Source organism: Phacochoerus africanus, chromosome 1 (assembly GCF_016906955.1).
Source record: "Phacochoerus africanus isolate WHEZ1 chromosome 1, ROS_Pafr_v1, whole genome shotgun sequence".
Classification (NCBI taxonomy): domain Eukaryota; kingdom Metazoa; phylum Chordata; class Mammalia; order Artiodactyla; family Suidae; genus Phacochoerus; species Phacochoerus africanus.
This window is the reverse complement of record NC_062544.1, coordinates 240,334,564-240,361,841: the sequence shown is the minus strand read 5'-3', so window position 1 is coordinate 240,361,841 and position 27,278 is coordinate 240,334,564.

The window sequence follows — 27,278 nt, the reverse complement described above, 5'->3', positions numbered from 1 at the left end:
ATTGTCCTCCACAGTTGTTGTACCAATTTATATTCCCACCAACAGTGAAGGAGGGTTCCCTTTTTTCCACATCCTCTCTAGCTTTTGTTATTTGTAGACTTCTTAATGACGGCCATTCTTAGCAGTGTAAGGTTGTCCCTCATTGTAGTTTTGATTTGCGTTTCTCTAATAGTGATCTTGAGCATATTTTCATGTGCCTATTGGCTATCCATATGTCTTCTTTGGAGAAATGTCTAGATCTTCTGCCCAGTTTTTGTTCGGGTCTTCTTTGTTGCTGTTGTCAGTGTTGTTGTTGGGCTGTATGAAAGGTTTATATATTTTGGAGATTGGGCCCTTGTCAGTTGCATTATTTACAAAGATTTTGTCCCATTCTGTGGGTTATCTTTCTGTTTTTCTTTTTAATGGTTTCCTTCACTGTGCAAAAGCTTTTAAGTTTAATTACATCCCATTGGTTTATTTTTGTTTTTATTTTCATTGTTCTAGGAGGTGGATCAAACAAGATGTTGCTGTGATTTATGTCAAAGAACATTTTACCTATGTTTTCCTCTAGACATTTTATACTCTGTGGCCTTACATTTAGGTCTTTAATCTGTTTTGAGTTTATTTTTGTGTACTGTGTTAGAGAATGTTCTAATTTCTGTCTTTTACAGGCAGCTGTCCAGTTTTCCAAGCACCACTTATTGAAGAGACTGTCTTTCTTCCACTGTGTGTTCTTGCCTACTTTGTCATAGATTAGTTGACCATAGGTTCTTGGGTTTATTTCTGGACTTTCTATCCTGTTCCATTGATCTATATTTCTGTTTTTGTGGTGACACAATACCATTTTAATTACTGTAGCTTTGTAGTATAGTCTGAAGTTAGGAGGCCTGATTCCTCCAGTTCCATTTTTCTTTCTCAGCATTACTTTGGCTATTTGAGGTCTTTTGTGTTTCCATACAAATTTTAAAACATTTTTTGTTCTAGTTCTGTGAAGAATGGCATTGGTAATTTGATAGGGATTGCATTCAATCTGTAGACTGCCTTGGGTAGTTGAGTCATTTTTACAATATTGATACTTCCAATTCAAGAGCATGTTATATCTTTCCGTCTGTTTGTGCCATCTTTTAATCTTTCATCAGTGTCTTACAGTTTCCAGAGTACAGGCCTTTTGCCTCCATAGGTAGGTTTATTCCTACATATTTTATTTTATTTTTTTGATGTTATGATAAATGGGATGGTTTCCCAAATTTCACTTTCTGATCTTTCTTTGTTAGTAAATAGAAATGCAATCAATTTCTGTGTGTTAATTTTGTATCCTGCAAATTTACCAAAATCATTGATGAGGACTAACAGTTTTCTGGTGGTGTCTTTAGGATTTTCTAGGTGTACTATCATGTCATCTGCAAACAGTGATAGTTTTACTTCCTCTTTTCCAATTTGGGTTGTTTTTATTTCTTTATCTTCTCTGATTGCCATGTCTAGGATTTCCAAAACTGTGTTGAATGACAGTGGTGAAAGTGGACATCCTTGTCTTATTCCTGATCTTAGCAGAAATGCTTTCAGTTTTTCACCATTGAGAATGATGTTAGCTGTGGGTTTACCATATATGGCTTTTATTATGTTGAGGTAGTTTCCATTTATTCCCACTTTCTGGAGAGTTTTTATCAAAAATCATTGTTTAATTTTGTCAAAAGCTTTTTCTGCATATATTGAGATGATTATATGGTTTTTATTTTTCAGTTTTTTGTGGTAGAAGACTTCTTGACAGAAACAAAAGAAGTCAGAAGCTGATAAAAGGAGACGTTTAAAGTACTGTAGGAAAATAACTACAACTTAATATTCTGTGTAAAAAAATAACTTTAAAAATGGAGCAAACAGCAAGAGAAGAAACAAAAATGAGAACTGAACATAGAACTATAAAAATAATTGGAAGACAAGTAATAAAATGGTAATAAGCACACACCAATCAACAATTACTTTAAATAAAAAAGGGCTAACTGATCCAGTCAAAAGACATATGGTGGCTGATTGGATTAAAAAAAAAAACAAGAGTCTTTTTTATGCTGCCTACAAGAGACACACTTTAGAGCTCAAAACACACAAAGACTGAAAGTGAGAGGATGGAAAATTAAATGTCATTGCAAACAGAAACAAAAAGAATAAAGGTACGGCAATACTCATGTCAGACAAAATAGACATTAAGACAGAGGCTATAACAAAAGAAGGACATTACATAATGATAAAAGGATTAATACAAGAAGAAATTATACTCATTAACATATATGTACCTAATACAGGAGCATGTAAATATTAAAGCAAATACTAACAGACTAAAAGAAGAAACTGACAATAATAAAATAATGGTAGAGGATTTTAACACCCCAATGACATCAAAGGGCAAATCATCCAGACAGAAAATCAATAGGGCAACCAAGGTCTTAAATGATACAATAGACCATTGGACTTAATTGATATTTACATCCCCAAAAAGCAGAATACACATGCTTTCAAGTGCACATGCAATGTTCTCCAGGATTGACCACATGCTGGGCCACAAAATAAGACTCAACAAATTTAAGAGGAGAGAAATTATATTGAATTTTTTTAACCATAACAGTGTGAAACTGAAAATCAATTAACACAGAGTAAAATAAAAATGGACAAACATGTGGATACCATATAACATGTTATTGAGAAAGCAATGGGTCAATAAAGAAATCAAAGAAGGAATCAGAAAGTACCTCAGATAAATGTAAATGGGAATACAACACTCCAAAATTTTGAGATGCAGTGAAAGCAGTGCTAAGAGAGAACCTTACAGTGATATAAGCCTTCTTCAAGGAACAGAAAAAAAATCTTTCATGAACTATCCAACCTACAACCTAAAAGAATTAGAAAAAGAAGAAAAATCAATGCCCAAAGTCAGTACTAGGGAGGAAATAAAAAGATCAGAGAGGAAATAAATAAAATTCAGATTAAAAAAAACAATAGAAAAGATCAATGAAATGAAGAGATGAATTTTAGAAATGTCAAACAAAGGCGATAAACTTCACAAGGCGCAAAGGAAAAAAAAGAGAAAGGACACAAATTAAAAAATAAGAAATGAAATTGGAGAAATGACAACTGATGCTAAAGAGAAAGAAAAAAAACACATTACAAAGAGTTATATGCCAACAAATTGGACAACTTAAAGGAATGGACAATTTTCTGGAAACATAAAATCTGACAAGACTGAATCAAGAATAAACAATTTGAACAGAGAGATTACTAGCAGTGAAATTGAATCTATAATTTTAAAAATCCAAGGGAAAAAAGTTAGGACTGGACAGCTTCACGGGACAATTCAACCCACTATATAAAGAGCTAATAACTATCCTTATCAAACTACTCCAAAAAAATCAAAGAGGATGGAACATTAATTAATTCTAAGATGCTACCATTACTCTGTTACTATAATGAAGATACTGCAAAATTAAAAAAATTCAAGCCGGTGTGTTGATATAGATGAAAACATCTTTAATAAAATATTAGCGAAATGAATTTAATGATATATAAAAGGAGTTATACACCATAGTAAAGTTGAATTTATTCCAGGGACACAAGGATGGTTCAGCGTTCACAAATCAGTAAATGTGATAAGCCACATTAATAAAAGGAGAGAGAAACATCACATGCTCATCTTAATGGATGCAGAAAAAGCGTTTGACAAAATTCAACATCCGTTCATGATAAAAACTCTCCAGAAAGTAGATAAAGAGGGAACATATCTCGACATACATACAAAAGGCCATTTATAACAAAACCACACTCAATACGATATTTAATAGTGAGAAGCTGAAAACCTCTTCTCTAGATGCAGGAAGAAGACAAGGAGGTCCACTATCGCCACTTTTATTTAATATAGTATTGGAATCCCTAACCGCAGCAATCAGGCAAGAAAAAGAAAAAAAAAAGGCATCCAATTGGAAAGGAAGTAAAACTGTTCATTATTTGCAGATGACAAGATACTTTATTTAGAAAACCCATGTCACCACCAAAAAACTTAGATCTAGTACATGAATTCAGGAAGCCTCAGGACTCAAGATTAATGTACAGAAATCTGCTGTATTTCTATACACTAATACTTTATTTTTTATTATAGTTCTTAACTATAATAAAAAGAAAACAAGCCCCATTTAAAATCATGTCAAAAAGAATAAAAACCCTAGGCATAAATGTAACCAAGGAGGTAAAAGACATACCCTGAAAAATAGAAAACACTGATGAAGGAAATTGATAGAAAGAAATGGAAAGCTATCCTATGCTTTTGGATTGTAAGAACTAACATTAAAATGACAATACTACCCAAAGCAATCTACAGATTTGATGTAATCCTTATCAAAATACCTATGATTTTTTCACAGAACTAGAACAAATAATTCTAAAATAATATATAACCATGAAAGACCCTGAATTGCCAAAGTAATCTTAAGAAAAAAAGAAGAGAGCTAGAAGTAAAACCCTCCCAGACTTCAGACTATACTGCAAAGTTCGAGTAATCAAATTATCATGGTACTGGCACAAAAAGACACAGAGATCAATGGAACAGAAAAAAGAGCCCAGAGATAAACCCACACCCCTAAGGTGAATAAATCTACAATAAAGGAGAAAAGAATATACAATGGTGAAAAGACAACAATAGACTCAAAATGGACTGAAGATCTTAATGTAAGACCAGAAACTATAAAACTAGAACACAGGCAGAACACCCCTTGACATAAATAATAGCAATATTTTTCTTAGATCTGTCTCCTAATGCAAAAGAAACAAAAGAAAAAAAATCATACATAGTTAAAAGCTTCTGCACAGCAAATGGAATAATTAATGAAATGGGAAAAAAACACCTAAAAATGTGAGAAAATATTTGCAAATGATATAACCCATAAGGGATTAACATCCAAACTATATAAACAGCTCATACAACCAGATATTAAAAAAAAAAAATAGGAGTTCCCAGTCTTAACAGGCCTAGAAAAATGCTAAAAATAAACATCTACAAAGGGAGACTAGCCCAATCAGACCTTAAAACACATAATAGGAGTTCCCGTCATGGCGCAGTGGTTAACGAACCCGACTAGGAACCATGAAGTTGCGGGTTCAGTCCCTGCCCTTGCTCAGTGGGTTAACAATCCGGCGTTGCCGTGAGCTGTGGTATAGGTTGCAGACGCGGCTCTGATCCTGCGTTGCTGTGGCTCTGGCATAGGCCAGGGGCTACAGCTCCGATTGGACCCCTAGCCTGGGAACCTCCATATGCCGCGGGAGCGGCCCAAAGAAATAGCAAAAAGACCAAAAAAAAAAAATTAAAAAATTGGCGGAAGAACTAAATAAACATTTTTCTAAAGAAGACATATAGGAGTTCCCACTGTTGTATATTTGGTTAGAAGTCCAACTACAGCAGCTTGGGTTGCTGTGGAGGCACAGGTTCAATCCAAAGCCCAGGGCAGTGGGTTCAAGGATCTGGCATTTCTGTAGCTGCAGTGATTCAATCCCTGGCCCAGGAATTTCCATATGCTGCGGTGCAGCCATAAAATAAATAAGAAAGAAGACATGTAGATGGCTAATAGACACAGGAAAAGATGCACAACATTGCTAATTATTAGAGAAATGCAAATCAAACCCACAATATGAAATCTCCTCACACCCATCAGAGTTGCTAACATTAAAAAGTCTAAAAATAACGGAGTTCCTGTCGTGGCTCAGTGGAAACAAATCTGATGTGAGGACACAGGCTTGATCCCTGGTCTCGCTCAGGGAGTTAAGGATCTGGCATTGCCATGAGCTGTGGTGTAAGTCGCAGGCACAGCTCGGATCTGGTCTTACTGTGGCTGTGGTATAGGCCTGCAATGCAGTTCCAGTTTGCCCCCTGCCCCCTGCCCCGGGAACCTCCATATGCTGTAGGTATGGCCCTAAAAAGACAGAAAAAAGTCTACAAATAACAAATCTTAGCAAGGATGTGAAGAAAAGGAAGCCCTTATAGGTTTTTGGTGAAAATGTAATTTGCTATGGAAAACAGAAAGGAGGTTTTTCTAAAAAAACTAAAAATAGGAATTGCCACTGTGGCTTAGTGGTAACAAACCTGACAGTATTCATGAGGATGCAGGTTCAGTCCCTGGCCTTGCTCAGTGAGTTAACGATCTAGCACTGCCGTGAGCCATGGTGTAGGTTACAGGTTTGGCTCAGACCTCTTATGGCTGTGGAGTAGGCTAGCAGCTGTAGCTTTGATTCTACCCCTAGCCTGGGAATCTTCATATGCTACAGGTGTGGCCCTAAAAAAAAGCAAAGAAACCCCTAAAACTAAAAATGAAACAACCATATGATCCAGCAATCCCATTCCTGGGTGTATATCTGGAAAAAATGAAAAAACTAATTTGAAAAAGTACATGCACCACAATATTCATAGCAGTACTATTTACAATAGCCAAGATACGAAAGTAACCCATGTTTCCATCAATAAATGAACATATAAAGAAAATGCGGTACATACAAAATAGAAGATTATCCAACCATAAAAAAGAATGAATTCTGGCATTTGTAGCAATGTGGATGGACCTAGAGAACATTATGCTTCATGAAAGAAGACAAATACTGTATGATATCACTTATATGTGGAATCTAAAAAATGTTTTAAAAATGAATGTATAGAGCAAAATTAAATGGACTCACAGATATGGGAAAAAATTGTTACCATAGGGAGAGCGAAAGGGGAAGGGACAATATAGGGGTATGGGATTAAGAGAAACAAACTACTATGCATAAACTACACAAAAAACAAAGATATATTGTACAGCTCAGGGAAAAACAAAGTTTAAAGCAGGTTAAGAAATTTAATAGAGCTGCACTTCAAGGCGTAGGCATTCATAAATTTGTTAAAATTTGAGGATATAGCAAGAGCCCTTGGAGAAAACTGTCTACTTTCCAGGCCCTGTACAAAGTTGTAATGAGCTTCCACAAGGAGACAGGCACACAACTCAAAAAAATGCCCTAGACCTTTCACTTCTAACAGCAAAAGTTCTTTGCAAAATGGGTATGAGCAAAACCCTCAGTTAATCCCCCAACTACGTTTCACTTTAAAATGATAGAAAAGCTGTTGGCCTCTGTGGAGGGCAAATAACCCTCCCCATTTACCCTATCCCAGGAAATGTCAACTGCCGCTGGGGTAAGGGTCAAAAATTTGCCCACAACACCCTGCATTGTTAATAAACAAAACAGATCCTCTTTTGGTAGAGGAGAAGATACCCAGTCCTGCCCAGAATCCTTCACTGATATAAAACACAGGTCTGCTATCCAGGAAAAAGCAGGAAATCCATTTGCATCCAAGATCCCTCATGAAAAAAGGCATGGTTTGAATGCCAATTTGAGGATAGAAAGATAATATTGCCTGTGCTCTAGTTCCTACAAAGAGCAAGAGGCAGAGGCTATGTGACAGTGAGAAATAAATAGAAAGACTGATGAATATCACCTTTGGAGCCCAGGCACAAGGCTCCTGCCTAAGACTAAAACTAGAGCAGGAAAATCAGGAAAACACACCATGAACTTAGCACCAAGTCAGAAGCAATAAAAGCATGAAGAGTGACCCTCTATTGCACAGACTGTAAGGCTTACTGAAAGCTGAGGTTGGAAGAGGAACCCTGGGAAAGATCCTTCAGTACTCCAGCTCCATACTGAACACAAGAGAGAAGGTTGACTGCCAGAGGAATTTGAAATCTGTGGTGCCCTAAAGGTGACTATAACAATTATAAAACCCAGACCTAACTGAATTACGTTTTAGCATTATTCAATCCCAAACCTGTGGCCTGAAAGAGAGTATATTTTCCTATTTCCTGGTGTAAATACTATTTATCTCTACTTCTACTTCTATTTTTTTTCTTTATTTTAACAATGCTCAGTATTCAATTAAAAATCATGACGTACAGGGAGTTCCTATTGTGGCTCAGTGGTAATGAACCCACCTAGTATCCATAAGGACACAGGTTTGATCTCTGGCCTCACTCAGTGGATTAAGGATCTGTCATCTCCATGAGCTGTGGTATAGGTCACAGCTTGGATCTGGCATTGCTGTGACTGTGGTGTAGGACAGCAGCTACAGCCCTGATTTGACCCCCTAGCTTAGGAACTTCCATAAGCCACAGGTGCATCCCTAAAAAAAAAGACAAAAAAGAAAATCATGAGATACATAAACAGCATGAAAATTAGTTCTGTTTTTAAGCAAAAAAAAAAATGGTGAGCAGAAGCAGACACAGAGATGGTTTGGATGTTGGAACTTATAGACAAGGACTTTTAAAAAATTTCTTTATAAAACCACAATGGAAAACAGTATGGTGGCACCACAGAAAACTAAATACAGAAATACCATATGATCCAGCAATCCTATTCCTGGGCATATAGCCAGACAAAATTTTCATTCAAAAAGATACATTCACTCCTATGTTCATTGCAGCACTATTCTCAATAGCCAAGACATGGAAACAACCTAAATGTTCATTGATAGATGAATGGATTAAGACATGGTACACATATACAATGGAATACTACTCAGCCATGAAAATGAACAAAATAATGCCCTTTGCAGAAACATAGATGGAACTAGAGACACTCATGCTAAGTGAAGTAAGTCAGAGAAAGTCACATACCATATGATATCACTAATATCTGGAATCTAATATATGGCACCAACGAACCTATCTACAGAAAAGAAACAAACTCACGGACTTGGAGAATAGTCTTGTGGTTGCCAAGGGGGAGGGGGAGAGGAGGGGATGGACTGGGAGTTTGGGGTTAGTAGATGCAAACTATTGCATTTGAAATGGATAAGCCAGGAGATCCTGCTGTATAACACAGAACTATATCTAACCACTTATGATAGAACATGATGGAGGATAATGTGAAAAAAGAAAGAATGTATATAAAAGTATAACTGGGTTACTTTGCTATATAGTGCAAATTGGCAGAAAACTATAAATCAACTAGAATGAAAATAAAAAATAAAATAATTATTTAGTATGTTAAAGGATATTGTGGAAAAGGTGGATAATATGCCTAAACAGGTGGAGAATACCAGAAGAGAGATAGAAATTAACAAAAAGGATGAATGGAAATAGTAGAAATGAAAAGCACAATGCAAGCTATAAATAAATTTTGATGAATTAATCAGTAGACAATACATTAGATCAATGAATGTGAAGAGAGATATATAGAAATTACCTAAAGTGAATGGCAAAAATGAAAGCGTGACAAAGCAGAGTAAAATATAAAAAAGCAGTAGGGCAAATATGAAATTTTCTAACACAATCTCAGAAAAAGAGACAGCAAGGACAGAGAAGAAAAATATTTGAATATATAATGGCTCAGAATATTCCGAAAGTAACAAAAACAACAGACCACAAATGCACCAAGCTCATAGACACTCGATTATGATAAATACAAAGGAAAACAACCTAGGTATATCATTGTCAAACTAGTGTAAAACCTATAGATCAAAACTTGGAAAATATTACTGAGGAGAAGTTAAAGAATATCTAAACAAATGGGGAGGTATTCTGTGACCATGCATCTGAATATTTGAATTGTTTAATATTTCACTTTCCCAATTAATCTATAGATTAAAGTGAAATCCCAGCCAAAAGCATGTTTTTTAGAAACAGAGAAGCAAATTCTCAAAAATATGCCTAAATGCAAAGGACTTACAAGGGCCAAAATAATTTTGAAAAAATTATCTAACTTCAATGATCTATTTTAATTTTCCCAATTAAAACAAGTGGTGCTGGCATAATAAGATCAATGGAATAGAATACAGAGTCCAGAAATTGACGCGTGCATACATTCATTTATTTTTATTTATTTATATATATATTTTTGGTCTTTTGTCATTTTAGGACCTCACCCATGGCATATGGAGGTTCCCAGGCTAGGAGTCTAATCCAAGCCGTAGCTGCTGGCCTACACCACAGCCACAGCAAAGCCAGATCTGAGCCGCATCTGTGACCTATGCCACAGCTCATGGCAACGCCGGATCCTTAACCAACTGAGTGAGTCCAGGAATCAAACCTGAAACCTCATGGTTCCTAGTCGGATTCCTTTCCACTGCGCCATGATAGGAATTCCCATTCATTTATTTTTTGACAAAGATTCCAATGTAACTCAATGGTGAAAGGACACTCTCTTAAAAAGAAATGGGGAGTCTTTGTCCTGGCTCGGCGGAAACAAATCTGAATAGCATCCATGAGGACACAGATCAGATCCCTGGCCTTGCTCACTGGGTTAATGATCCAGCATTGTCGTGAGCTGTGGCGTAGGTCACAGACTCAGCTCTGATCTGACGTTGCTGTGGCTGTGGTGTAGGCTGGCAACTACAGCTCCAATTCGACAGCTCCGATTCGACCCCTAACCTGGGAACCTCCATATGACATGAGTGCAGCCCTAAAAGCAAAAAATTAAAATTAAAATTAAAAACTAAAAAGAAATGGTTCTGGATCAGTGGGATATCTACATTAAAAAAAATCTTTACACTAATCATAACAAAAACAAGAATTTACATAAAATGGATCTAAATAAAATAGGTAAAGTTGTCAAAATTTTAAGAACTTGAATAAGAAAATATTTGTGAACTTATATTAGGCAATTTCTTTTCTTAGTACACAGAAAACATGGAGCATTAAGAAAAAAATGACACATTGAACATCATCAAAAGTAAAAAGGTCTGCTCTTCAAAATTACTGTTACGAAAATGAAAAGAGAATGACCAATACCTTGAGCTCATCATTGTATTCAAAGAACTTGATGCCCAGGTGGCAGGCCCTCATAATTGGCCCTCAGTAATTACCTGTTAAACAAATGATTAAAGGTAAGAATTCTTCATTTAAGGAAAATATTGAACACCAGCTTTCATAATTTAAAAATGAGAGCTTTGTAGAAGGAAATTTAGAATAAAAATAATAAACAGACTATGAGTCAGAGACAGAAACTGTGTTCAAAAGGGAAAACACATGAAACAAATCAAGAAACAGACAACACTTTACTTCTAGATTTAACTATTAAATGATAACTATAAATGTGTGAAAAAGATGAGTATCACACATCTATTTTATATTTCTCTGTTCAGAATCTGTCTATAACTGTAGCTGCTGGGGGAAAAAAAATTAAGTTGCATTCCAAATGACAACCTTTAAAGAATAATGTTTTTTCTGAAACAAAGCCAGGACATTTTACATCACAGCTGTCCATGTAAGCAAAGATTCATTGTGCAAAATCTAATTCCAAAACATTCCCTTTTAAAACTTGCTAACGCATTTCCTTATGTAAATAAAAGTGAAGATAGTCGACATAAGACATAAGAGAAGAATGAGACTGTTGCTACATTTTTCAAGTTTACAACATCTGTTTTTCAATTCTGTGGCATTCCAACTAGCCTAAAGAAAACCTCAAGAAAAAAAGTATAAATGGTATATTCAATGCACACACACTCAATAATGACTAGAACACATGGAAGTTGTAAATTTGGGAGGAAGATCAATGTTTCTCATTGAAACTCGTCTAGCCATGGAGGGGAAGCCTCAGAAGCAGGATATTTGTTATTCAGAAATCACTGCCAATCAGCTTAGATGTGCTTTCAAAATAAGATAAAATCAGATCAGGGCTTATGCGCCAGGTGCTTTACAAATATTATGTCACTTAATCCTACCCTTAAGTCCTGTGAGGTATACAAAAATGTCAACATTTACAGCGGAAGAAACTGAGAGTCAGTTAATCAACTGAAGTAGGTAGAGTTAGGTAACAGTCTGGTAGGGCTTGAACCCAAGTGTAAGTCTTCATGTTTCCCCTCAAGCTTGCCTTAAAGGATTCCTCCTCTCTTTAAATTCCAGTTTTTCTCAGCCTATTACTGTATCTCCAGAACTCTTCTTAAAGTTTTCCTTCTCCCACCAATTTGCTTTTGTAAGTTTTGAACACTTTCATCGAAATTACTGTGATAGACATCAGAAACTTGACCCCTTGCTCATCTAACAAGAGAGTAACGAGAATGATTTCTACTTTGCATCTCACTCTCTTTTCCTCTCATTGGTCACAGAATGTCTTGAGGAAGCATTTACCATGCATACAGAAAGTTTTACGTGTGAGGAATGGAAAGAATAGTATAATAAATGACACTCTATCGTGTCCATATTTATGATGAAGCTCTAGCTTATTTAAGAATCCTTTTTTATGTCAAATTGACTTTCATGTTTTCTAATTAAGCTAACAAAACATTCCTCTCATCAGGAGTTTGCCATGATAAAAGGAAAAATCAACAAGCTATTCCAAAATAGATCTCTGCTATTTGATACCTGTGTGTACTATTTCCTTACTAAATAAAACTGAAGAAAAATTTTCCTTCCAAAGACCAAGCTCTTTCTTATCTGCACATTCTCATGAGATTCTAACACTCACCAATTTAATCTACACAGTCTTCAGTAAATTAACTTCGCTTTAGTGGATTCTGCCATAAAAATGTAGTAATACATAATGAGATATCAATGATTACATAATATATTTAAAACAGACACGGCTTAGAGAAAGTTCTCAGTGTTTTTCTTTTCTTCTCTTTCTAGTGTATTCTAAATTCTCAGAGGATCTTGATGTTTCCCTGATTGTCTTTCCTTCTATAATTTATTTCTTCACTAGTAACCTATATTATTGATTTGCTTATTCTGAGTTAACTTTTCTCAAACCTCAAGGTCTCTCCTAACTGGAGTTTCTATCAACCTCTAGAGTAAACTGGAACTTTATAGCAAAGATTAAATTTTTTAAATGGATAGGTTTTGATTATGTAACATCTGGAAATTTAACATAAAAACCTTTATTAAATGCACATCCTGAAGTGAGATTGTAGAATATGGGTACTTCCCTTTCAACATTCCTATAGAAAAAGTAGCATATCTGCCTTGAATTAGAATCCAATGTTCCTGTCTCTAGCCAAGGTGGAGCTACAACTTTTGAGAGATGAGGTGGCTTGCTTTAAGGCTCACTTCCAGTCTTCCTGATATTTGGGTGTATGTTATGTAAATTATAACAAGCAGACCTAGGAAAATAATTAAGGGAAAGGTAATACTCAGAGATGGTCATCAGGAATAAATATTATCATAGTCAGTGCAGTAGTATGGCTTGTTGCTTAGGCTAAATGTTGTTATCAATGAAATTATGGTAGCTTTAAAACATGGTCCCCAAATTCTTTTGACATTCTCTCATCAAAGGGTCTCTGTGACTACTTAAAAAATAAAATATGTCAAAAGTCACACAGTACAATTTTCTAGGCCCAGGCCACAGAAAAAAAAAAAGGTAACTTCCAGTTTTTGTTTCTTAGAACACTCATTCTTGGCACCCAGCCACCATGCAGTGAGGAAGCCCAATCCGTTCACAGGAACCCAAAGGGAGATAAACCAAAGGCTCTGGCTTACACTCTTATGGGGTTCCAAGCTGAAAGTAAGAACGACTTTCCAGTCATAAGAGTGAGTCATTTTAATGGTGGAGTTTTCAGGCTCAACAGATGCCTTGTGGAGTGAAGATGAGTTGTCCCCAATAAACCCCACAAAATTCTACATTTGTTTGCAAAATAATCTATTAATGTTATTTGAGCTATTAGGTTTTGGATGATTTGTTAGGCATCAATAGATAATGGAATAGGCATACATTCAAAAGGGCATCAGTATTGCTTGACTAAGGTTGAAGGAGTGAATACCACCATTTGGGGCCTGTGTCCTCTATGCTTCTTATATTCAAATTTGTGTGTGTGTGTGTGTGTGTGTGTGTGTGTGTGTGTGTGTGTGTATGCGTACCTACACATTCTAACTTCGTTATTCATGGATTCTTCATTTGCAAACTTGCCTTCTCACTAAAATTTGTTTGTCAACCTTAAGCCAATACTCAAATCACTTTGCCATTCATGGGCACACATACTGATTAAAAATTTGAGTCACTCAGCATACATATTCCCAGGCAAGACTGAATAAAGCATTGCTTCCTTCTTGTTTTGATTTTCCTACTGTAAAGGAGTTACCCCTTTCATGGTCTATTTAGTGTCACATTTTTCATTATTTTGTGCTTTTGGTTGGGGATTTTGCTGTTTAGAAATGACCCTTGAGCATCAAGTTGAAGTGTTCCTTAGCGTCCCCAAGGGCAAGAAGGCTGTGATGTGCACTGTAGAGAAAATAGGTGTGTTAGATAAGCTCTGCTCAGGCATGAATCCTAGTGCTGTTGGCTTGAACTCAATGTTAATGAAATGACAATACATGTTAAATAAGATGTCTTTTAACAGAAATACATGTTAGATAAGTTTATGGATGGATCAGTTAGCAAAACTGTGACCAGAGGATCACAGGAAACTCATCTGATATTTCTTCTAGGAACAGTGGTTCAGCAATCACAAATTCAGGGTTTGTGGGTATAGAATATGTGGCTATCATGAATAATGAGAATCAATTGTATATATACCAACCTAATATCTCAATGATTCTGCCTAACTTCCATATATATGTGTGTATACACACACACACACACATTTACATATAAAACCGTAAAGTATATATTTTGATAGTATAGAAAATCACCCACATAATCCTTGAAGCATCAGCCTGGCTTTTATTTGTCTTACTGAAGAATAAAATTAATTTAAATATGTGAAAAACTATTTTATGTGCCATTTTATGGACAGAACTTCTAATTTCACACCCAAATAATGTTTTCCAACCATCCACATCACTCACAAATTATTTTATCCACATTTCATCTTTTAAATAAGGCATTGCTTTCCAGCTAAGTGAGAGGAAATCATGATTTTTCTACATATAATATGAATTTTATGACAGCTATGCACACTTAAAATGTATATGATTAGACAAATACAAGGCAAAGATGACTGGTGGATTACTATTGGATACTGCAAATAGACTGATTAAATCCCCAAACTCAGGTGTGAACACAGCTTTTATCTACCACTCATTTGCTCTTTTCTTCTCACTGATAAACTTCATTGGTCCATTCTCAGATGATTTCCTTCTAAACATGTGATGACTGCATGATGGAAAATCCACAGCCCCAAGTGTTAACATTTATTTCATTCCTTAAGTCTAGTCTCAAAAGTAACATCCTTTCTTTTTCTAGTTTAGAGTTGCTCACAATAACTGAAGTTTGGACACAGAGGCATATCTAAATCTAACTTTTCCTGTATGAGCTACGAGTAATTATCTGTTCTTCGCTCCCTCTTCCAGATGTTCCTGATCCCCCACTCTCTCCCCCCACACACCTCCCAAATCATTTGATGTATGACATGCTAGAATTCTGGAGGAGAAGTGTACTTTTTGGTCAAACAAGGAAATACAGCTAACCATGGAAAAAGGGACAAAATTCTAATTTTAAAGAAATAAGCTTGGTGCAATCCAAGGTTTTCATTTCACGCTGTTGAATTTCCATTGTACCAGGCAAAAAGGAGAAAATATATGCAAAACAATGCATTATATTTTGTCTTAGTGAAAAATCTTGATAAACAAAAATGTAACTTTAGAATGGAAATTATATTGGGGCTTATTTTCTTTCTTTCTTTTATTAAAGGATACTTAATTTATAATGTTTCTTCAGTTTCTGTTGTATAGAAAAGTGACCCCACCACACAGAGTTCCCTGTGCTGAACAGTAGGGCCCCATTACTATCCAGCCCAAATGTAACAGTATGCATCCAAAAACCATAAACTCCCCAGAGGGAGTGGATTGAATGAGTTTATTTTCTGATGGAACACCTCTTATTTACTTTTAATATTGTTCAGCTTTATTGAAATATGATTGACAGATAATGTATAAGTTTAAGGTGTACAATACAATTTGTGAAAAGACTATCACAATAAGGTAGTTAACAATTCATCATCTCACGTGGTTATCATTCTGGGTGTGTGTAGATAAGAACACTTAAGATCTACTCTCTTTGCCACTTTCAAGTATACAATATAGTATTGTTAATTATGCAGTCACCCTGCTGTACATCAGATCTCCAGAACTTGTTCATCTTATAACTGAAAGATTATACCCTCTGACCAACATCTCGTTTCCCCCATCTCCTTGTAACCACATATAAGTGAGATTACACCACATTTGTCTTTTCCTGACATTTCACTTAGCATAATGATCTCAAGGCCCATCCATGCTGTCACAAATGGCAAGATTTCCTTCTAAATGAGAAAAGTGAAGCCTAAAGAGATAACGTTACCTGTGCAAGTCCTCACAGTTTCTGGTGACAGAACTTGAAGTGGAACCCAAGTCTCAATGCTGCTATTTTTGTATTGTAGTTGAATCAGGATCAAACATCCAGAAAATTTCACAGTAAATCAACATTCTTATTTCTTGAGTTATAATGTTAGTGGAATGATGTGACTCAGAGAAAACTTTTGGCTTGTATCCTAAGAGTTCATAATCTCTCTGTTTTGTACATAAAAAGATGTATGTTGTGGTGCAATGCTATTAATTCTTTTATTGATACACTGTGGGGATGTCTTAGGATTGCTTATTTTACAGACATGTTATTGGCAAAAGCAGAAAACACTTTCTTCTCTTTCCCATTACAGCGGTGAAATTCCATTCAGTAATACCATCCCAGGCAGTTTGGAGGATTACTGTTATACTCACCTAGCAATAAAAACAGTAATTTCTGGTGAGAAATTAATGCAAATGTTTAGCAGGCAAGACTCACTGATACTATGATCCTGGAGCCAGACATAGGAGAAAAAAGCAAATGAATTTAACCCCAATTTTGCTTGAGCTGTCTTCTGGAGTCAAATATGCATAAGCAGTCTGTGGCTCTTGTGCAGGTTCAGCATTATCCTATAGAGAGTGAGTCAGTGCTTCAAGAGAGCATGAGCCTGGAAATCTTGTGCTTAAATAATGTGTTCATAGAAAATCTGATTAGCTTTGGCTAGTTAAAAGCAGTATCTGACTTGAAACAAGTGTTTATTGCCTAGTGACCAGAGTTTCCTTTATTGAAGTTGTATGATTCATTTGAAGTATTTTGCCATACCAAATTGGTTAGCTAGTTTGAATAAGGAACCCAGATAAGTTATTTCTTCCCAAGACTTCTCTAAATAACAGTAAGCTTCTTTTCTTCTTCATATCCAAAACACAATTATTAAAATGGAAACATCTTCATAATTTTGAGAAACTCAAGAGAAACCCTTCAAAGTATAAAATATGAGTAGGACATAGTACATGACTCATGGTTGAAGTATGTTTTAGCCAATGTTCAGGGCCTCTGCATGGCATAACTCCAAGGGTATCATTTATAAAATTTTCTTAACACAAATGGAGCATTCAGACTATTAGTCTTGTTCAAGGAAAAAATAATAATTCTGAGAGATGGAATAATGGGATAGTAACAGAGGTCAGGATAGCATGTGCAAAGTCTTGACTCAGATGAGAGAGACATGAAGAAAAGAATATTAAGGAGAAAAAATATGAGAGCTGTGAAAAAAATTAATCTAGTTTGGGGAACATTATTCAGTCACTCGGGGGGGGGGGACATTTATCATATTTATATTTAAGATCTCAAAATGACGGTTGAGTTACGGCTATGAAGGGAACCTCGGTTTCCTGTTCTTGAAGTCTCCATTTGTTCCCTTGTGGGATCTTTACTTCCATCATACTCAGTCATACCCAAATCTGCTCCTCTTCCTGGACTCAGTTATTGTTTAAATGTAAACTAGATCATGTTGCCACCATGGTCGAAACTTCACATGGTCTTTCTTATATGATTTACCTTGTCCTCAAGAGGATGTGATTTGACTTTTACTTGCCTCTCTATCTCCTGCTGACTTCTTGCACCTTGTTTCATACCACTCCATGCCTTATTCCTGATGCTCAGCCCTTTGGCCTTCTTCCTCTTCCTACAATATCCATACTTTAGGAATAGTGCACTTGCTATTTCTGTGTGAAATATTTTATGTCTGGACTCCTTTCGGCAGTCAGTGAGGCTTTTCATGTACATCTAACTTAAACTGGTACACTCCTGACCCATAACTTTGTATTGTGCTATGATATTTTATTTATATAACCAATGATTAGGTGAACTTATTTTGATAAATTTTTATTTGCTAGGTCTCATGCCTCCCCCCTCTGTCCTGTTCTCTGCCATATTCCCTCCAGCAAGAACTTTGTATAGCATGTAGTAGGCAATTATATATTTAATAAGGAAATCCGTCTTACTTGATATCGCTTTTACAATAATTTCAGCTCTCAATCAATCCAGAAATAAACAAGAGGAATACTATTTTGAACTTAATTCTTCGCCACAAGGACAGGCTGACTGAGTCAATGGGAGTGATAATAACTTTGGAGAATGTGAACAATGTTCTTGGAATTAATAATAACACTGTGGAAAGGAATGCTGGGAGGCAGCCAGACATCTACCCAGGACTTCAAGAAAGCACATCTCAAAAAGTATAAGACAAATTAGGTATGACCCCATGGCCAGAGGATCTTAAAGGAAGATTGCTTCAGAGAGATGGAAGAATAATAATGACATTGTGATAATACAGTCATTGATTATATTTTTTAAACAAAAAATGGTTTAGGTACTGTCTGGGATGAGATAATATCTTAAGACATGTACAAAAGATAGAATAAACAGTGTATAATCAAAAATGAATACAAGTGAGCCATAAACCCATTAAAACTGTGTGTTGAAGTCCAAATTTGGCTGTGGGGTATAAAAAATAGAATATAGAGCTTAAATGACTTTTTACAAAATTACAATTTTCTCTTCCCAGATTGAGAAGGATACAGAGAGTCAAATCCATGTGAGTGAGGCAGAGTAATGTTAGTAAAAGATTAATCTGTTGGTTATTGTTTTGCTTCCAACTTTTATACCAAAATTAATTATTTTCAAGCTGTAAAAAGAAGAAACATGAATAATAAATATGAAGCACGAGATAGACTAATACATTAATAGGGCAATCTAGGTAGCCTGAGGTATTAAAACAATTTGCGATCATACAATCTTTAAAGAATCATCTTGACTAGAACAGAGGAGAAAAAAACCTCATCCTAAAGCTCACATAGGGTAAAATAAATTTTTGAAATTATATACCTAATAATTTGTGTCCTCCATAGCAAAATTCTAAAGCATGTTACTGGGTTGTAAGAGTGTATTTTAAAGAATTTTCCATGAACCATCCAGGAATATGACAGGATGTTCAAACGACCAACCAAAACAACAACTACCAACCAGGTTTCCTCACACAAATAAGCTTGGGAAATGTTGGGTTAATTAAAGTTAAACAGGACTTTTCATTATTGCACTTTACAGTCTGTAATATGCACTAGGACATCCCAAGAATGGGCATATCGTATACGTTGTTTCTCGAATTTATCTGATCTTGAAAATTTTTTCCTCTTTCTCTCTTATCATCTCATAGAACTAGAATCTGGTTGAACATAATTTGGAAAAAACGGTGTTCTGGTGGCATGTTGCAAGGTTTTATATTTAGGTTCCTTTTGTGTTCAATCACCACTTTTACTAATAATTTCAATAAAGTCAAGAGGGCCTGCTTCATCTACAGCCAACACAAAGTTGGGAAGAGAGTTAATATGATGGATGACTAAATCAAGTTTTTAAAATATTATGACAGGTTGAAATACTGGGATAAACCCAACAAGATATTATTGGGCTCCAAGATCATCTCACAGGATTAGAGACAGTTGGCTTAATGACAATTTCTATGAACAAAATGTAGGGGATTTTCTTGACTATAAACGCAACATGAGTCAACAGTATGTTGCCCTTGTATGCAAAAAGAATACAGAGAAACTGTTATACTGGAGTGTTTTCACAGATGAAAAAGCACCCAGACAGGAGCATTCCTAACTCCACTGTCTTCAGTACTAACTCAATGCTAACTCCACTTCCAAATGTTTTATGACCAGTACAAAACATGTGCATGGCCAGCTCTCAAGCAGAATTCAATTTCTTGATATTGTAAAACTAAAGTCCTCATGTTCTTGATTGTTGTCAAGGAAGGCCAATTTCAGCTTCTGGAGGATGTTCACAATGCCCTGATTTATGGTCCTCTCTATACAGGGCAGTTGCTCATTCAAGGCCAGCAAAAGAATGTCTCTGCTGCTTCTGAAGCACAGATGTCTTGGATGAGATCATGTCTTAAGACATGTACAAAAGACAGAATAAACAGTGTATAACCAAAAATGAATACAAGGGGTTTAATGGGTTTATGTCACTTTTGTATTCATTTTTGCTTACACATAGTTTCTGACTTCTGTTTTTGACCTCTCCATTTACATTTATAGGATTAATATAGCCTCTGTTTTGATTAAATCAGAGTCGGATGCTCAGTAACTTTACATCCATAAAATTTTCAGTAATTAAAATCAAGACCTGCAGTATTTACATCTGTAATTAAAATTACTAATCTTAATTAGTCTTCAGAAATATATTTTGTTATATAACACAACATAATCACAGGACTTATACCTCACCATATTCATAGGTCCCATCCACACTCAAGAGAAAGAGATTAAACGGGGGTCGTCTTAGAATTCGGTCTCTCTCAGGCAGTAAAAGAGGTTGCTGATTAATTTCAGCCTTTTGCCTTGTTTTTCTCATTCATTAATTCACTCATCTAGTACATGGTTACTGATCGTTTATTATGTGTGTGCTATGCTAGCAGTTATAGCTAAGTAAACTAGAAGACAAAAGTCATTGCCTTCAAGGGTCTAAAAACAAAAAAAAGAAAAAAGAAAGACAGTTCAATGAATAATAGTAATAATAAAACAGTATAATATAAGAAGTATGTAGATGTGCAGATTTGGCACAGAAGAATTGATCAATCATCTAGAAGGGCCATTACAGCATTGTAAAAATGATGTAATATATATCATACTAATAGGTGGATTCAAACTCTTCTGAATAAATAGCTTTTATCTAGAGACTTTCATAGGAGTTAACAATAGAGGCATAATTCTACTTTACTGAGAATAGCCTTTTTCTCTTTAAGAACTGTGAATGCTGAGTTTTCCCATCTACTAAGGCATACCTTAAAATGTGTGACTACTCACTCTATGACTTAATCAACTGTTCAGTTAAGTAAGTCTGTAAAGTAAAATTGATGAGTCTATGGAGAGGTAGTTCTACATTCATGACTGGGGCAAGAAAAGTCCCAGTTTCTATTAACAATAACAGGAACTACTGGTTTTAAACTTTCTTCCATCTGCAGGTTGGAAATGTAGGTTAAGTCATACCACTAGTAAATCTGAAGCGAGATCCCACAAGGCAATAAAAAAAAAAAAAAAAAAAAACAGTGAACACATTCATTTCATGGCTTATAGACGGGGGAAATGCATGAATGCCTGGGTTCCAAAGGAATGACTTTGTACAGCTGTTTGTAGTTACACATGGTCTGTACAAACAGATGAAGGGTCCTTGGCTTCTTTTTGAACCAGAAAGGGTAGTGAGTTTCTAGCAGCCAAAAGCCAAATACTGATTGTTGGCTACAAACAAATTTGATCAATGATCTGGGAGCTTCAACCTGCCATTTTATTTCCTTAGCAAGCACTTCATCTTGTGCCAGCCGCTGCTGTGCACCGTGTTTGATTTTGGGGACTGGCTATTCATCATCTCTTGGTTTTCTCACCAAGCACAAGGGTGCCAACAAGGTTGCTTGTTGCCTCAAGATAGCCAGTGGCAATGCTAGCAGTTAAACATTCAGCAAGATGTTAAACTTACTCTCATTGCTTTGTTCCAGAAAAACATAGAACTTAATGGAATCCATTTCCCCACCTTCCAAGTGTTTTCAACTATCAGATTATTTGGAGAAAAAAAAATTGTCAGTTATCTGTTTAGATTACCTATGAATCTAATTATGTTTTCTTCTTCTACATCCATTCCTCAGCAACTCTGTATTGTATTCCCAAAGGCTTACTCTTGCATGTTGCATCAAGGGACTGTTTTTGGGTAAGTGGAGCTGCTCTGCCCTAGATTCAGAGAGCTGGGGTGCCTGGGAGATACTGGGCATCAGAGTAGCCCATAGTTTATGAGATTAGCACTGGGATATAATTTTGTTTTAGCCTGCCCTGGAGATAGGCTGAGATCGGACTTTGACTTGACTCCTCTTCTCCCTATTCCCTAGTCAACTTCTCCTGGAAGAAATTTCTTAACAAATCACCTACAACAATCAGATAATCATTTTAAAGAGATTCCTTTGGCTGTGATATGGAGACCACAGGACTGGCTGAGATAAAGTAGAATTAAGACTGGCCTCCTAAATATTGAACATATCTCAGTTCTCTGGAGTAGAAACATCTCAGGGGAGCATGTAATCTAAACTTCACTTAAAGCAGGAATTTCTTCTAAGCATTTATAACAGATCAGCTTTGGCTGGAAGATCTAGAAGCCTATTCTCTTACAAAACATTCTAATCTTTTTCTTAGGATTGCAACTGTTAAAAACATTTTCCTATAATGAATTCAAATGGGCCTCCCATGAATTTTGCCCATTGTTCACAGTTCTATTCTCTGGAATCTAAGAGGTTAAAATTAATCTTTTGTTCATGTGTGGTTAATTTTTAAAAATTTTATGAGTATGATTTATTCAAAATATTATGTTAGTTCCAGGCACAGAGCAATGTGAAACAGCTATATATATATATTTATACACACACACACACTATTTTTCAGATTATTTACCCTCTAGGTTATTACAGAATATTTAGCAGAGTTCCATGGCTATAAAGGAGGTCCTTGTTAGTTACCTACTAAGACAAGATGCCATCAAACTGAGATTTGTTTTTATATTTATTACTCTAGGAGGTGGATCCAAAAAGATAATTGCTGCGATTTATGTCGGAGAGTGTTCTACCTATGCTTTCCTCTAAGAGTTTATAGTCTCCAGGTTTACATTTAGGTTTTAATCCATTTTGAGGGGGGGGGGGTTTGTATGGTGTTAAGATGTTCTAATTTCACTTTTATATGTAGATTCCCTGATTTCTCCACCTCTATTTTTCTTTCTCAGAATTGCTTCAGCTTTTTGGGGTATTTTATGTTTCCATACAAATTTAAAATTTTTTTTTCTCATTCTATAATAACTGCCATTGGTATTATGATCAAGATTTCATTGAATAGATTGACTTGGGTAGCATATTCATTTTGACAATATTGATTCTTCTAATCCAAGAGCATGGTATCTGTGTCATCTCTGTTTTCTTTCATCAGCATCTTATATTTGCTGTGAGTATAGGTCTTTTGCCTCCATAGATAGGTTTATTCCTTGGTATTTTATTATTTTGGATGTGATGGTAAATGAGATTGTTTCCTTAATATTTTTTCTGATCTTTCATTGTTAGTGTATAAAAATACAAGAGATTTCTGTGTCTTAATTTTATATCCTGCAAGCTTACCAAATTCTTTGATGAGCTGCAGTAGTTTTCCAGTAGTGTCTTAAGAATTTTCCATGTACATTATGATATCATCTGTAAAGAGTGACAGTTTTTCTTCTACTTTTCCAATTTGCATTCCTTCTATTTCTTTATCTTCTCTGATTGCTGTGGCTAGGACTTCCAAAATCACGCTGAATAAAAGTGGTGAGAGTGGACATCCTAGGCTTGTTCCTTATCTTGGAGGAAATGCTTTCAGTTTTTCAATGTTAAGAATGAGGTAAGCTGAGGGTTTGTCATATATGACCTTTATTATGTTGAAATAGAGTCCCTCTATGCCCACTTTAACTCTCTTTTGTTTAAGCCTATATGGACTCTGAACTTCCTAGACCAGGGTGAATATTTCTTTTCCCATGTTAATGAAATTTTCACCTATTATCTCTTGAAATATTTTATCAGGCCCATTTTCTCTCTCTCTCTTCTACTTCTGGGACCTCTATAATGTGAAAGTTGGTGCATTTAACATTGTCCAAGATGTCTCTTAAACTTTGTTCACTTCTTTCTTTATTCTGTTCTGTGGCATTGTTGTACTACCTTGTACCTGTTGTGTGAGCTAACAGAGCACACTGATGATGGCACTGTCCCTCAGCCTCACGTTAACCATAGGAATGCCAACAGTCATCCCTGGTATCTCTCGGGCATTTTTTTCCCAAGGCTACTCACACAAAACCCCTGAAGTCAGGTCCCAAGACTGCAGTGGTCATGCACAGGGATCCACTGTGGGAACTAAGGAGGTAACTCACATTCCTACCTGGCCCAGTCCCTACATGTAAAGCCCACAAAGGCCAAAGCTGATAAGACCAGACTAGTCTCAGCTACAAGAGAACTCATTGTCCCTTCAGATTTTTCAGCAGGTGCTGAATTTACAAAGTGAGCAGTAGAGATATAAATCTGCAGTTTATGCAGCCACAGGGAATGACTTCATCTCTTCTTCCTTAGTCTCACAGCTCCTGGGGTTCAGCTGTGGTTTCAGCCCCAAGTCTGAGTGTGAGCAGCTGGGCCATATGGTAGTTCTATATTTAGTTTTCTAAGGTACCTGCATACTGTTTTCCATAGAGGTTGTACCAATTTACATTCCCGCTAACAGTGAATGAGGGTTCCCTTTTATCAACACCCTCTCCAACATTTGTTATTTGTTAATGATGGCCATTCTGACGCATGTGTGGTGGTACCTCATAGTAGGTTTGATTTTCATTTCTCTAATAGTCAGTGATGTTGAGCATTTTTTCATGTGTTTGTTGGCCATCTATAGTCTTCCTTGGAGAAATGTCTATTCAGGTCTTCTGCCCATTTTTCAATTGAGTTATTGGTTTTCTTACTGTTGAGTTGTATAAATTGTTTATGTATTTTAGAGATTAAGCCATTGTCAGTTGCATTGTTTGAAACTATTTTCTCCCATTCTGTAGGTTATCTTTTTGTTTTGTTTTTTTTGTTTGTTTGTTTGTTATGGTTTCTTTTGATGTGCAAAACTTGTAAATTTGATTAGGTCCAATTGGTCTATTTTTGTTTTTATTTCTGTTGTCTTGGGAGACTGACCTGAGGAAACATTTGTACAGTTGATGTCACAGAATATTTTGTTTATGTTCTTTGCTATGAGTTTGATGGTGTCTTGTCTTATAGTTAAGTCTTTCAGCCATTTTGAGTTTATTTTTGTGCATGGTGTGAGGACATAATCCAGTTTCATTGATTTACATGCAGCTGTCCAATTTTCCCACACCACCTGCTGAAAAGACTGCCTTTTTTCCCATTTCATATTCTTGCCTCCTTTGTCAAAGATTAATTGACCTTAGGTGTCTGGATTTATTTCTGGGTTCTCTATTCTAATCCACTGGTCCATATTTCTGATTGATACCAGTACTGCATTGTCTTGATTACTGTAGCTTTGTAATACTGTGTGAAGTCTGGGAGAGTTTTGTTTCCTGCTTGGTTTTTGTTCCTCAGGATTGCTTTGTCAATTCTGGGTCTTTTGGGGTTCCATATAAATTTTTGCATTGTTTGTTCTAGTTCCGTTAAAAATGTCATGAATAATGTGATAGGGATTGCATTGAATCTGTAGATTGCTTTGGGTAGTGTGGCCATTTTTACAATATTAAGTCTTCCAACCAAGGAGAACGGAATATTTTTCCATTTCTTTGAACCCTTTTTAATTTCCTTGATTAATATTTTATAGTTCTCAGAATATGTCTTTCAACTCCTTGGTCAAATTTATTCGTAGGTATTTAATTTTGGGGGGGTGTGATTTTAAAAGGTATTGTATTTTTATATTCATTTTCTAATATTTCATTGTCAGTATACAGAAATGCAACTGATTTCTGAATATTAATCTTGGATCCTGCTACTTTGCTGAATTTGTTGATCACTTTGAGCGCTTTTGGGTTGAGTCCTTAGGGTTTTCTATGCACAGTATCATGTCATTTGCATACAGTCACAATTTTACCTCATCTCTTCCAATTTGGATATTTTTTATTTCTTTTGTTTGTCTGATTGCTGTGGCTGAGACTTCCAATTCTATGTTGAATAACAGTGGTGAGAGTGGGCATTCTTGTCTTGTTCCAGATTTTAGTGGGAAGGCTTTCAGCTTTTCTCCATTGAGTGTTATATTTGCTATGGGTTTCTCATAAATGGCTTTGATTATGTTAAGACATGTTCCATCCATACCCACTTTGGTAAGAGTTTTTATCATGAACGGATGTTGGACTTTGTCCAATACTTTTTCAGACTCTCTTGAGATGATCGCATGGTTTCTGACTTTTCTTTTGTTAATGTGGTGTATGATGTGATTGATTTGTATATGCTGAACCATCCTTGTGATCCTGGGATGAATCTCACTTGGTCATGGTGTATGATTTTTTTATATGTTGTTGGATTCAGTTGGCTAAAATTTTATTGAGAATGTTTGCATCTATATTCATCAAAGATATTGGTCTATAATTTTATTTTTCAGTAGTATCTTTGGTTTGGTGGCTTCGTAGAATGAATGTCTTTGGGAGTGTTCCTTCTTCTTCAACCTTTTGGAAAATTTTAAAAAGGATGGGTTTAATTTCTTCTTTATATGTTTGGTAGAATTTGCCTGTGAAGCCATCTGGTCTTGGATTTTTGTTTGTAGGGAGCATTTTTATTATATATACAATTTGTTTCTAGTGATTGGTCTGGTCAATTTATCTACTTCTTGATCCAAGAAGGTGGCCTGTAAATCTCTCGAAAGTTGTCCATTTCTTCTAGGATGTCATATTTGTTGGCATATAATTGTTCATAGTATTCTCTTATGGTTTTTTGTATTTCTGCAGTATCTGTTGAGATTTCTTCTTTTTCATTTCTTATTTTGCTTATTTAGTTTTTGTCTCTCCTGTTCTTGGAGAGTCTTGCCAGAGGTTTGTAAATTTGGTTTACCTTTTCAAAGAACCTGCTCTTGGTTTTAGTGATTTTTTTTTTCTAATGTTTTTTGAATCTCTATTTTATTGATTTCCTCTCTGATCTTTATAATTTCCATCCATCTACTGAATTTAGGTCTTGTTTGTTTTTCTAATTCATTTAGGTGGTAGGTTAAGTTGTTTATTTGAGCTTTTCCTTCTTTTATGAGGAAAGCCTATATCACTATGAACTTCCTTCTAAGCAGTGCTTTTGTGGCATCCCATAGATTTTTGAATGGTTGTGTCCTCATTATAATCTGTCTCAAGGTATTTTTTAATTTCCTTTTTTATTTCCTCATTAGCGCATTTTTTTTTTAGTAGCATGTTGTTTAGTCTCAAAGTAGTCACTTTTTTTTAATCATTTTTTTTCCTGTGGTTGATTTCTAGTTTCATACCATTGTGGT